The sequence below is a fragment of the Macaca nemestrina genome, chromosome 4 (genome assembly GCF_043159975.1).
Source record: "Macaca nemestrina isolate mMacNem1 chromosome 4, mMacNem.hap1, whole genome shotgun sequence".
Lineage (NCBI taxonomy): Eukaryota > Metazoa > Chordata > Mammalia > Primates > Cercopithecidae > Macaca > Macaca nemestrina.
Genome location: NC_092128.1, coordinates 120,084,991 through 120,099,715, shown reverse-complemented (window position 1 = coordinate 120,099,715; position 14,725 = coordinate 120,084,991).

Here is a 14,725-nt window from a genome sequence, read left to right as displayed (position 1 = left end):
TGAGCCCAGATCGTGCCACTGCAAGCACCCTGGTGACAGAGTGAGACTCTGTCGTAAAAACAAAAACAAAAAACAAAACAAAACAAAAAGGGGGAGAAGCACAGCACCTGGAAAACCTGGTAATTGTTTTAGGAGAAGGTCATTCTTCAGTAGGAACTGGTCCAGGGTAATTTTCTTATCTCTTACTTTGTCATATTAAGGTTTTTGGAACAGAATTATTGTCATTGAGATTAGTAATATTTTAAGGAAAGTGTTGTGGTTGGTTCTCAACAAGGAAGGCTAGCTGAAAACAGTCATATTGTAAACAGAATGATATATGACTTGGAGCGCTCAGTGAGTCCAAGGCTTGCCCCTTAGCCCCTGGGCACTCAACGTTGTCAGAATCCTAAAACTAAGCAAGCTTGAGGAATGCAGAATCATGTTAACTAAACTCCAGAGAGAAATAATTTTACACAATGGATACCAGTTATTCATCTGTAATGAAGAATAAAATAATGCCCAAGGACTGGATTTCCCTGTGACATACATTGCTGGAGCCTCTACTCTCTGAGATCAATAAGAGACGTGGGAAGCCTTGTAAGTCGGAAGGTTACTTCTTGAGCTCAGAACTGAGATGATTTTATTGGCTAGGCTATCTTCATGCCTCCACATTCACTGAAGGTGTTTATCTTTTTCCAGGAGCAGAGTGCACGCAACTCCATGGCCGGACACCTCCTTCAATGGGGAGGATACATGAGTCCTACAAAGTCTTCTTCCCTGGGTCTTCATTTCTAATGCTTTCATTGCTGACCAAACTTTTTACAGGAAACTTTCCCCCTCTGAATTCAATAACATCTCAGTCAATTGTTTTCTTTGCGTTCAGTGTCATTATATGAATGCATAGTTTGCTATCCTGATTTCTTCTATTTTTGTCTGTAGTAATTCTCAAAAGACAGTCTTAGTGTAAGTTCAAGGACACAGAGTTGGGGTGCCGGCAGGGAGAAGATTTATTGCTGCCTCAGATTAGACAACTCATTCCTCAGGAGGGGAAAAGAAAGATGCAAGTGTGGGTTGCACAGCCCTTCAACCCAAACAAAATCTAAAGTATATGCATCATGCTTTCGCTGTTATTTCATTTGCTTTCTATATTGTGCCTCACTTCCTAGTCCCTAAATTCCTCCTGTTCAAATCAGCTCTCTTTAATCCCAATTACCCTGGCTATCCCTTACATGTCTGGTGTCTGAGGTTGTTCCCCTCTTACTTGATATCAATCACCACCCCATTGAAATCTTTTATTTTCTTAAGTGAGATTTAGAAAACAAAGTCCATTTGGTCGTGATGATGTAGGATGAGTTCAGGTTGATTATATCCGCTATATTCAATCTAGGATTTAATAGGAAAGATACAAAGATGATTGGCCAAGGCAGGATCTGAAAAGGTGAATTTTAAAAGTGTGCTTCTTAGATTACCTTGTGGATGTTATTTTTTACTTTTGCATCCCAGAATTAGGGTGATGAAATACAGAGTATGAAAAATCTAAAAGAGCGTCATCGCTCATATTAAACATCATACTGGAAGTCCTACTTAGTGCAATAAGACAAGAATAGGAAAGAAAATATACACAGATTGGAAAGGAAGAAAGAACTGTCTTTATTCTTAGATTATATGATTTTTTATGTAGAATCAACAAGAAAATTCCTGGAATATAAATGATTACAACAAGATTCAAGGATTCAGTGCTAATACATAAAAATCAAGTAATTTTCTACATATCAGCAATGAAGAATTATAATTTGAAATAGAAAATACAATAGTATCAAAAAATAAAATATTTAGGCCTATGTCTGGAAAATATGTACAGGATCTTTATGGAGAATATTACAAAACTCTGATAAAAGAAATCAAACAAAATCTAAATAAGTGGATAGATATTCCGTGTTTATGAATTGGAAGAGAATGTTAACATGCCAGTCATCCCCAAATTGATCTATAGATATAATGCAATCCCAATTAAAATCCCAGCAAGCAGTTGTGTAGACATTCACAAACTGATTCTAATGTTTATAGAAGATGTAAGTGATCTCTAACAGCCAACACAATATTGAGTAAAAACAAAGAGGACTGATACTCATTGACTTAAAGACTTACCATAAAGCTACAATAATTAAGACAGTATGATACTGATGAAAGAATAAACAAATAGATCAATGGAATAGAATAGAGAGCCCAGAAATAGACCCAAATAAATATAGTCAACTGATCTCTGAAAAAGGAGCAAAGACAATACCATGGAGAAAAGATAGTCTTTCAAACAAATAATGTTGGAACAACTGAACAGCCACATGCAAATAAAAATGAATCTAGACACAGACCCCACATGTTTCAAAAAATTAACTTAAAATGATTCATCGACATAAATGCAAAATGCAGAACCATAAACTATCTGCAAGAAAATAGAAAAGAAAAATCTAAATGAGCTTGAGTTTTGTGATGTTTTTAAAATATATTATGAAAAATACAATCCTTTAAGAAAATATTGTTTATTTAAATATTACTAAAATTAAAAAATTCAGCTTCGTGGAAGACCATTAATAGAATAAAAATACAAGCCACAGCTTAGGAGAAAATATTTCCAAATGTCTTATATTCAACCTATATGAAAATCAAGAAAAACAAAACAGCAAATCAAACATCACAATTAGATAATAAACAAAAGATCTGAACAAACACCTCACCAAAGAAAAATGCAATGGCAAATAGGCATAAGAAAATACATTCAACATCATCTGTCACTAGAAAACTGCAACTTAAAATAACAATCTGATGTCATTGCACACCTATTAGAATAGCTACAATTTTAAAAAACCCCTGACAATACCAAATGCTATTTAAGATATAGGGCAATAGAAACCCTCATTCCTTTCTGGTGAAAATGCAGAGGATACAGTTACTTTGGAAGACAGTTTGGCAGTTTCTTACAAAGCTGAACAGCCTTGCCATACTGTGTTAGTCTATATTCTGTTGTTTATAAGAGAATGCCTGAAACTGGGTAATTTATAAAGAAGAGGAATTTATTTCTTACAGTTACAGAGGCTGAGCAGTCCGAGGTCTAGGGGTTGCATCTGGTAAGAACCTTCTTGCTGGTGGGGACTCTGCAGAGTGCTCAGGTAGTGGAGGGAATCCCATGGTGACAGACTGAGTGAACTAATACGCTAGGTCAGGTCTCTTTCCCTCTTCTTATAAAGTCACCAGTTTCATCCATTATAAATCATTCATCCATTAACGCATTCATGGATTAATGCATTCATGAGGGAAGAACCCTCATAATACAATCACCTGTTAAAGTCCCAACCTTTCAATGTTACCACATTGAAAATTAAGTTTCAACATGAATTTTGGAGGGGGCATTTAAACCATAACAATCCGGCAGTTACACACCTAGGTAGCTTTCCAATTATTTTGAACACTTGTTCATACAAAAACTTGCTTGAGAATGCTTATAACAACTTTATAATCACCCCAAACTGGAAGCAATCTAGGAGTCCTTCAATAGGTGAAGGGATAAAATACTTTTTTACATCCATGCAATAGAATATTATTTGGCATAAAAGGTGAGAAAAAAATGAGCTCTCAAGTTATAAAAAGACACAAATGAATTATAAATCCACACTGCTAAGTAAAAGAAAAACTTCATACTAAATGATTCCAATTATATGACATTATAGAGTGCAAAATTGTATACAGAGTAAATAGATCAGTGGTTTTCAGAGGTTTGGGGGAAGCAGGGATGGTGGGGGATGTTGAATAGGTGAAGCCCAGGAGACTTTTGAGGGTGGTGAAACTATTCTGTATTCTACTGTCATGGTGGATACATGACATTATGACTTTGTGAAAGCCAATAGAAATATACAGCACAATGAGTTAACCTTAATGGATGAAAATTATATATATAAAAAAAAAATCACTGAAGAGATCAGGGTATTCCAGGATGCAATGCAGAATGTGACAAAATCATCTAACTTGATTACAAATGCATGAAAACATCCCACTGAAGGTGATAGATGAATAAGGTGCTAACCCAAATATGAATGAAGTCCGTAAGACTAAAGGCAAAAGTAATTTAATATAAGCATTGTTGATAAGGTTGATGAGGTGTTTGCCACTGGGATATAAGTTAACCATTCTCATACAGATTGATCCTGACTTATGATGATTTGACTAACGATTTTTGGACTTTATAGTGTGTAAAAGCAGTACACATTGAGTACAAACCATACTTTGAATTTTAATCTCTTACGTTTATTTTTACTACTATAGAGTAGGCTTTGTGTTAGATGATTTTGCTTAACTATAGGCTACTGTAAGTGTTCTGAGCATGTTTAAGGTAGGCAAAGGTAAGCTATGATGCTCAGTAAGTTAGATGTATTAAGTGCATTTTTGACATGATATTTCCAATTTATGACGGGTTCATCAGGATATAATCCCATCGTAAGTTGAGGAGCATCTGTACTGTTATGCATGTATGCTGGAGTCAAATACCTAAGTAAATGGGTGATAGATGGTTGGATCCCAGGTTTTTCATTGTTGGATCTGGCATTACACATCAACAAGGTGGGGAGGAAGCTAGAGTGATTCATGTGGTAATGGATTAGGGTTAGACACAATAGAATAAATTCCTTTTTTTTTTTTTTTTTTAGTACAGTGGCGCGATCTTGGCTCACCGCAACCTCCGCCTCCCAAGTTCAAGCAATTCTCTTGCCTCAGCCTCCTGAGTATTTGGAACTACAGGCATGTGCCACCATGTCCAGCAAATTTTGTTTGTTTGTTTGTTTATTTGTTTTTTGGTAAGCCTTAATGCAGGTGTATCTGTAGTGAGTGGGGGCTAAGACAAAACAACAAGGAGATATTGGAAACCTTTAAAACTCTAAAGAGATTGTTCATGAGGCATATATTCTCTAATCAGATCTCAGTCCTGGGCTCTTTGGAAATGTACTTCTCTAACCAAGCCATAGAAAAATCCAAAAGCCTGCTAGTTTTGAATGGGGCCCGGTCTGAAATAAACTCTGTAGCAGTTCCAGGCTGTGATATGAACCTTGCTTCCACTTGAGCCCTATGCTCCAGTAGATTTAATGATGCTCAAGGAGTGATCTCTAGTAAATAAGGATGGCCCTGGCCGTCCCTGAAATAAAAATCATGAGGCAGACCCTGGGGGGTTTAGAACAAAGCCATGCTTTCTTCTGTTGATGATGATACCCCTTTTAATAGACAGCTTCTTGCTTGCCATTGAGTCCTGGCAGAGACTGCCACTTGCCATGAAGCACCAAGTGACTATGAACGGGTACAAATTTCATGTATATACCCGGAATGCTGGTCTTGACATGTACCTATCATCTAGGAGCAAGTAGTCTGATCAAGCCATATTATGTCAACAGATAACTTGCTTATGACTGGAAGAGAACCACCTTTAAGAATGGATTGCTATTCTATCAGATGGAGCATATAATGAGCCAGGAACTGGATATAAATAACCTTTGCAGGGTTTTTGCTTTATGTGCCTAAAATCCTGACATCTGCTGGTCTAGAGATCCTAGTTTCCAAGAGAGGAATGCTTCCCCCTGTGGATACAACACTGGCCCCTTTTGGCCGGAAGTTGATACTGTCACCTGGCTAATTTTGTCTCCTCTTGACTGTAAATCATTTGGCACATGAGGAAATTACTGTACTATTTGGGATGATCAATCCCGGTTATTATATTAAGAGTAAATTGGATTGCTATTCACAATGAGAGTAGTGATTAGATCTGGAAACTGGGGAATTCTCTAGAGTGCTTCTCAGTAATTCCAGGTTCAATGGTAAAAATCAATGGAAGACTTCATGACTCAATAAAGTGAGGACCATTAAGGGACTCTACCAGGTGAAAAACACAAATCAGGGAAGTGCTAATTGAGGGCAAGAGTAACCTGGAATGGATGTGGGTGATAGAAGTAATAAATATTAATTACTCCCTCTTTACTAGTTACAGAAAAGGGGACTGAAACAATTACATATTTCTGTTGTATATGCAATAGCCAAACATTTCCTTTGCACTCCTGCATATGAGAAGTGTTGCTGCTATTTAGTTCAAAGATTATCAGACCACGTAGAGTCACATCCACACCTCAAGGGGGGAACTGTAGATATATGGGACACAGGGTATGAAGCGGAAATGATGAGCAAGAGGGCTTGTCTTGTTTAGGGAAAGTGTGAACGTGTCTTCATTTGTGCAACTGTTGGCTTGTGACACAGAGGAAAAAAAATTAAGTACGGGCAAATTGGTGAGAGCAAGCAGTGAGCAGCAAAGTGTATGGGCTGTGCTGAGCTTGCCTCGTTCAGACCACCCTTCATCTTTCTCCATCTCTGTTCAGTCTTGCAGAAGGGCTGATTCCTACAGGCTGAGTGTGAAGTCTTCTGTGTCAACTGCCTCCTGTCTGAATCAGTCAGTAAGGAGGCCCTGGGGGATACTAGAGGACAGGAGGAAGGAAGAGAGAGCAGTATCACAGGCAATAACAATATCTTGTCTATGTTTGCAGCCTCCGGCAGACAGACCCATTGGAATTCCAGTTTTTGTGGGATGACTCTGGTAGGCTTCAGAAAAGCCTACTTTTTGTGTGCTTCTGGTCTGAGGGTTGGAAATGATGGCTTCCTGATATTGCCCATTTCTGGCTTGCTTCACTGTGTTTCTTAGTCTTCTCAGCATTTTCATAACCTGAGTAATCAACTCCCTGAATTCAGTTCTCTTTGTTTCAAGTACTTAAGGTGGCTTCTGGTTTCCTGGTTGGGCCATAACTAACAGGGCTGGGTTCATGGGTGTGTAACCTATACAATTGCACAGGGACCTGACCTGGGACGGGCTTGTGCTTGCTTTACTGCTCATCTGTTGCCATATTGAATGAAAGAATCTGCAATTTAATTTTGCACTAAGCCTCAGAGATTGTGCAGCTATTCTTGCTGATGAACACACATGAAAACTCTTAGAATTGCTTGCTGTAATAGAACACATCTAGAAGGGGTTTGTTCTTGACAGGTCACTTGCCAAGACCTCTAGACATGGGGTGGGCTGTTCACTCTGACATGTAGACAGAAGGGTCACCTAAAGTTTCTATCAAGGACAGCAGCAATGACAGTGACCAGGAAAGTGTCATAGAGCATAATGACTGAGGTGATGAGGTAAGATTATAAACAAGACTGTAAATAACAGAGTGAGAAGCTGGGAGAAAGGGCAATTTCTTGCTGTGGTGCCAGTGGTTTTGCTAGGCCATGAGCAATGCAAGGATATTGCAGATCCAGTGTTCACAGTGCTTGAACGTCTTAAAATTCACACATTTTTTGCTCAGCTTGTTTTCTTTCCTAGAGACATTATTGTATGAAAGACTTGGGCTTTTTTCCACACATATATTAATGCTGTTATTGGCTCATCTGAGAAATATGGACAATTTCTCCTATCTGTAGCCCAGCAGGCCAAGATGTCCCAAAATAATGTTTGTACCTATACCAGGAATGAGTCCTTAAAAAAATCAATCTTTTGCAATTGAGCCAGAAAAAGTCCAGCACTGCTGTCGTCTCCAAAGACAACATATTCTGAACCTGGAAATCCTGCCTCCATCATCTTGATCCATTCACTTTATGAAGGAGATTTCTATCCAAAACATTATGAGGCTTACAAACCCTCAATGGAGAGAAGAAATTCAAGTCTGTGTGTCTAATAGCTATGGCACAGATGTTTGTCCCCTCCAAATCTCATGTTGAAATTTGATCTCCAGTGTTGGAGGTGTTGGAGATGTGGGGACAGATTTGTCATGAATGGCTTGGTGCCATCCTCACATAATGAGTAATCAACTATTAGGTCTATTTGCTCTTGTGAGAGCTGGTTGTTAAATAGAGCCTGTCACCCCACCCCCTCTCTCTTGCTTCCTCTCTTGCCATGTGATCTCTCAACACGCCAGCTCCCCTTCACCTTCTACCATGAGTGGAAGCAGCCTGAGGCCTCACTGATACAGATGCTGGCACCATGCTTCTTGTACAGTCTGCAGAACTATGAGCCAAAGAAACTTCTTTTCTCCATAAATTACCCAGCCTTAGATAATCCTTTATAAAACACAATCAGATTAAGACACTAATTTATAATGAAAACAACTGCCAACATTCATATAAGGCACAATATATTTCAGGTACCATGCTAAACATATTCCTTTCGTTGTCTTCATAAAAATTTCATGAGATAAGACTATTGATATGCCCCTTTCACTGTGGAGAAAACTGAGGATCAGATAATTTAAATAGTTTGTGCAAGTTTCCATGGATAGTAAATGTTGGAGTTGAGATTCCCACCAAAGCAGTAGGCCTGCAGAAAAAATTTCCTTAGCTAAGGGACTTAGTTCCTTGTTCAATGTAAAATGTAATTCTGGCCCTGTTAACATAATTGTTTATACTGAATATGGCTAAGAAGGTTAACATTATAAGATTAATTGATTGGTTGCTACAAACCCTTTATTTTAACCCCTGACCCACCACATGAGGAGCTCAGACCCTTCTTCTCCTTACTCCTGTATCACCCTAGGCAATACCCCACTGTTGTATTGCTTAGAACACTGGGTTTGTCCATCTGCTAACCAGCCTTCCCTCTTCTTCAGTCCTGGGTCTCTTGAAGACAACAGTGTTATAAATCTGATACCAGCCTTTAGACAATGTCTAACACATAAAATCACCCCACACACGTCAACTGAAAAGGTGGCTGAAGGACTATGTATAATTCTAGACTGGAATTTTGAGATCAAAAATGAGGTTCTGTCCCACTGCTCTCCTGAAGTTTGACTTCTGCCAGCCTTGCCTTCCATGCTCTCTCTGTTTTCACACTCACTGTTGACCACCCTCTTTGCAGTCTCCTCATTCCTAATGGTTGGCATTTTTTTAATGACAGTAGCTAAAAGGAGATTATTGTTTAGCTTAGATCTTTTTTTTTCTTTGTTACTTTATTTTTTCTCTTCATTCTTGATTCCTTCAGAAATCAAGAACATCATAAGGAAGATTTAGGGAATCCTTAAAGCCTTTCCAAGCACCATAGTAACAGCATACTTCTAAGAAAGTTAAGTTCTGTCTTCAGGTAAGCCAGGGAATTTGAGGAGTTGAGTAGAGATACTTTGTTGACTCTGGAGAACCTAGATTTTTGGCAATCTTCCATACTCCCCACCCTTGCTACACTTTATTTCTCACATTTCTCATCTGTCAAGTTACCATTTTCTTGACTGAAAAAGATTTGGGAGCCAGGAAAAAGTACCTTTCCTGTTTAGGAGTGTATTTTTTATTTCCACCTTCAAAGCTGTTTTCATAGCTTTTGCTTTTTCTCATTCCTCTCCGGCCCAGCTTCTGGGATGAGATGATTCCACAGAAACTGTTTCCTCATTTGTTGTGCCTTCTGAATCATAGGGTGATGTGATTAGTCACTTGTGAAAAAGGCCAAACTAAATAAAATTCGTATTCTGATCATGTGGAATCATTTCTCATGTACGAGGGCTGTAAGGTAGTATTGTGTAATAAAGCAAAACAAACAAACCCTCCTATGAAATAAAATAAAAATCCTGACTGGCTCTGGTTAAATCCCAGGACATTCTTTTGATATGGAATCTCAGAAAAGTTTCTTTATCTTTCTGAATCTTCTTTCTTTTTACTATAAAATGGAGGCACTATGGAACTGTGTCATTATTTAGTTAAAACAACCACCATTGCCACCACCATTTGCCATGGGTAAAGTATCTCTAATAGTGTCTGGCAAATACTAGGTGTTCCAGCTGTGCTAATGTGCTTGCCAATTGTCTACATTAGAAATGAGACATCAAAAATTCACGTAGTATAGGCACTTCATCCTTTTCCAGTATTCTAAATAGCTAGCTGTTCTGCTTTTGCTTGAAACTTCCAGTGTGGGTAACCCTCCACCCCCCATGGCAGTCTATTCTTTTTTTTTTTTCCCCATAAACCAATAACATAATCATTTGTTATTGTCAAGTATTATGTACTGTACATAATTATATGTGCTATTCTTATTTATTTATTTATTTATTTTATTATACTTTAAGTTCTAGGGTACTTGTACATAGCATGCAGGTTTGATACGTAGGTATACATGTGCCATGTTGGCTTGCTGCACCCATCGACTTACCATTTACATTAGGTATTTCTCCTAATGCTATCCCTCCTCCAGCTCCCCACCCCCCAACAGGCCCTGGTGTGTGATGTTCCCCACCCTGTGTCCAAGTGATCTCATTGTTTAATTCCCACCTATGAGTAAGAACATGCAGTGTTTGGTTTTCTGTTCTTGTGATAGTTTGCTCAGAATGGTGGTTTCCATCTGGATCCATGCTACTGTAAAGGACATGAACTCATCCTTTTTTCATGGCTGCATAGTATTCCATGGTGTATATGTGCCACGTTTTCTTAATCCAGTCTATCACTGATGGACATTTGGGTTGGTTCCAAGTCTTTGCTACTGTGAATAGTGCCACAATAAACATACGTGTGCATGTGTCTTTATAGTAGCATGATTTATAATCCTTTGGGTATATACCCAGTAATGGGATTGCTGGGTCTAAGTCATAATAGTAGAGAGATCTTTATTAGCATGAACTGAATAGACAGAGTAACATCAGCCAGCGATTGCAGGCATGTGCCTCAGCCTCCTGCCTTCATACCCTGCTGGCCCAGGGCAAAGTCTTGATGTTTCTGTGTACATCACCCACCATCCCTGAGAAGGGAAAGGTTATAAACTTACTTATGCCTGAGAGTTGTGTAATAAAGTTTGAAACAGGCAAGAGATTAAATTAGCCTTATAAATCATGAAGCACAAATTGTAGTTGTGAAACAAGTTAATGGTTAAGAAGAAATCTAGCTAGAATTTTGGTTTTTGTTTGACGGTTTGTTTTAACATTTCCTTTTCCACATCTTTCGAAGAAAGACCAGTGTGGCTGTTGAAGTCTGAGATAGCGCCCAAGGATCCCTGCCTCTTGGGGCTCACATCCTTTGGTTAGATTTTCCTCTTAAGCATGGATGTTTATCCAATAGAATAAGGCCAACGGAGATGTTACCTCTATGATTGAATTTGGTACACTTGTAATGTGTGCCTTTCTAGAAGACTTTATGGTTCTATTAGATGATGGTTCCCAAACTAATTGGCTTGCTTGTAATCACTCAGGAGAACAGGTCATCTTTTGGATTTGTCCTCAGTTTGGTGCGAGATCCACATACACAGGCACTGTGCTATGGTGCCTGTGTTTGCAAGTGTGGCTGTGGGCCTGCCATGCCTTCCTACAGGCCTACCTGCACCTGCCATCTGCCCTGAGCCATAGTTTCACTGTGTTGCCCTCTCACTAGTCTCCTCCCTGCCGCCAGCTTTGGTACCACAGTTTATTGAGGCTTTTGTGGCTATCTTGTTTTGTTTGTTTGTTTGTTTTTTGAGATGGAGTTTTGTTCTTGTTGCCCAGGCTAGAGTACAATGGCACAATCTCAGCTCACTGCAACCCCCGCCTCCCCGGTTCAAGTGATTCTCCTGCCTCAGCCTCCCTAGTAGCTGGGATTACAGACACCCACCACCACGCCTGGCTAGTTTTTTGTATTTTTAGTAGAGATGGGGTTTCACTATGTTGGTCAGGCTGGTCTTGAACTCCTGACCTCAAGTGATCCACCCACCTCAGCCTCCTAAATGAAGTTTTGTGGCTATCTTACTGCTCTACCTGCAGGCTCCTTGCACATTCCTTGACTTCCTGTTGAGCATATCTTGGACACACTATGCATGCATTAGATCTCCTTGGCCTGGTATCCTAAAGCCCTCTAGCAATGTGTCACGTGGGCAGCCTCCAGTGGTCCTGGCCCAGTGTTGCCTGTACCTAATTCCCTTCTTGTGTCCTTTATTGTAGGGCTAGGTGTGAGAAACTTACAGTTTTTTCAAATAGGTACAAGGAAGAAAAAAAAATACACCTAGTTCTCCACACCCACCAAACTAGTGGAGGAAGTTTTATCCTTGTTAGTTTTCATTCTGCTATCTTTGTCACTGATTTTTAGGTTGGCTGAGATGCTGGCTTTCAATAAATTTGCTAATCATCCTGGCTTTTGTCCACTTGAAAAAATGATAAACATATTGTCCAAATATTCATATCCATGATACTTTTATAGGACAAATCTGGACAAAATATTGTCTTGTTCTCCAATATAGTTTAAAAATTTGACATATTTTTCCCACGTAGTTTAAAGCATATACAACTAGATTTGCCTTAACATTTAATGCAAGAGTTTGAGAGAAATTTAAGACTCTTTTGCTTAAGAAATTATATCCAAGTTACATCCAAATACACTGATTCTGTTTCTTTATGGTTAATGGATGATTAGGTGTTTTAGGCTTTAATTTTGAAAGGAATATAAAAGGTTACAGCATACACAGCATGAAAATGTATGTGACAAAATCGTTGTCAGATGTGAGTTGCATTCATTAGCATGGACCCTTCTTTAGCATAATATGAATCTAATGCCAAGTTTATGTTTACCTAAACTAATGATGTTCTGGGTGGAGATGCTTAATCTACTCTCTTACAAGAAGGGGGTGAGGCAGAAAAGTAGATGTGTGTCCTCTCCGTTCTTTCTTCCTCAGTGCCCTGCCAGAAGAGGCCAGGGATCTCACATCACACAGTTAGTGGCTTCTTAACCTGTCTCAGGGTATGTGAAGATGGATGGCAATTAAGAACATTCATCTGACTGGGCTAGACACATGTCTCCACAGCACTGATCAGGGCTCCCAGCTTCTTTATTGCAGGTCATCAGGTAGTAATAACTTTCAGTCTTCACAGTGCAGAGCTGTATACAAACTGAACAAGGAGAAAATGCTGTAGCTTTTTAAAAACCTATTCCTTGAGTCACTGATTCTTAAGAAACAATCCGATTTTCCTACTGATTGTTGTGTTTTCAAAAGGATTGATAGTGGCTCATGCCTAAGGGGAGAAGCCTTTGATGTGCCATAACTGCGTGCCCACTTTTAACAAGGTGGTGCCATACACCATGATATTTGTGGTTCCCACTTATTGAAAGGCATGATGCCTACTATACTCTTTCTTTAGAACCCACAACTTCCTTATTATGTAGGTATTAGTATTTTTCTCTTAAAAGAAAAAAAAAAGTAAAAATAAAATTAAAAAAACTGGAAGCTCAGAAGAGGTACATGTTCCAATCAACATGACTACAAAGTCCCATTGTACAATGATAACAGCCGATTTTCTAACAAGCAGACTCAAACATAGTTTGGTAATGAAGCATGCTACAATATGAGATAAGCTTGGTACAGAGCTGTAAAAATACTTGTGTCAGTCTAAAAACAACAATAAGATTTCACATTTTTATTGAATGAAAATGTGCATATTAAATAAAAATTAGGCAGGTGGTTATTTAAACAATTGTTCATTTGATTAAAGAGAAAAAACACTTAAAAAGATATAATCGTATTGATTAACTTCAAGCAGGTTTGCAATCTGATCCTAGTTCCTTTTGGGTTTCTTTCTTTGAACACACATATATAAAACCTACAGGAACATTTATAGACTCACAAATCTTGACAAATCTTCAGTACCAAATCATAGAAGTCATCTGCTCAAGTCAAGTACATGGATTCTATTTATTCTTCTCAGCCAGAATGGAAACTTTCTATTTCATACATTTTTTAGAAAAGGAAAAATGTTATTCCCTAACTATGTATCCCAAGAACTCACTTCTTCTAAATCTATCCTCCCATTAAAACTTATCTGACTGTTTTGGTCCCCTGAGTAAAAGCTGTCAGTGGTTCCCAGGAAGCTGCCTGTTGTTAAATTCTTTTAATGCTGTGGTAAATTGGATGATTGGCCCCTATCCTTCACCCCTTATTGTATCATACCCTCTGCCTCTTTGCTGCGGTATTCCTACCACAAAAGCAAAGTGTGCTCACTCACCCCTTGACACTGGGCTGTACCTTGTGACTTGTTTTGGCCGTTGGGCTAACAGCTGACTTGGCACAGGCAGGAGCTTCCCTTGTGCTTGTGCAGTTGGGAGAGTTCCCTCATGCTTCTGCCACTGCCACGGGAAGGATATTCTGCAGTAGCCAGCTGGTCCTGCATGAAGGTTGAAGGACACATGGAGGAGAGTTATCCTGGCTTATCCACTAATATGTGAACAAGACATAATTGCTGAGTTTTGTGTGCCAGTGACATTTGAGATTGTTTGCTATGCAGCGATCTTAGACTGTTAGAAATTCTTTGCAACACTTTCCAGGGTCTTGTCCCTTCTGACCCTTTGCTTCCCCTCTCCCCGCTGGTGATTTTTCCCCCAGTGACTCCCACAGGCTGGTGGCTCCTGAGCATCCCTCATCAGCTCATGTTGTTTCCCTGCTAGCCTGCATTCCTGCTGTGATTTTCCTGAGCCTTGAGTCCCCCTACTCCTTTCAGAGAAGATGATAACCACAGGGCTTAGGGGATTAACTTTGGGTATCAATGGGCCCTTCACGGTAGACACAGACTTAAGCTTCGGGCACATAACTGCTCCAACCTCAGTGCTCTCATCTGGAAAATATGAGCAATAATATCTCATAGGGTTTTTATGAAGATGGTGTGTGTTTAAATCACTGGTTGCTCTAGTTTAACCTGCTCAGTAAGATTTGAGGATGTTAAGTGTTTTTACATAAGATCCATGTAAAGGTCATCTTATC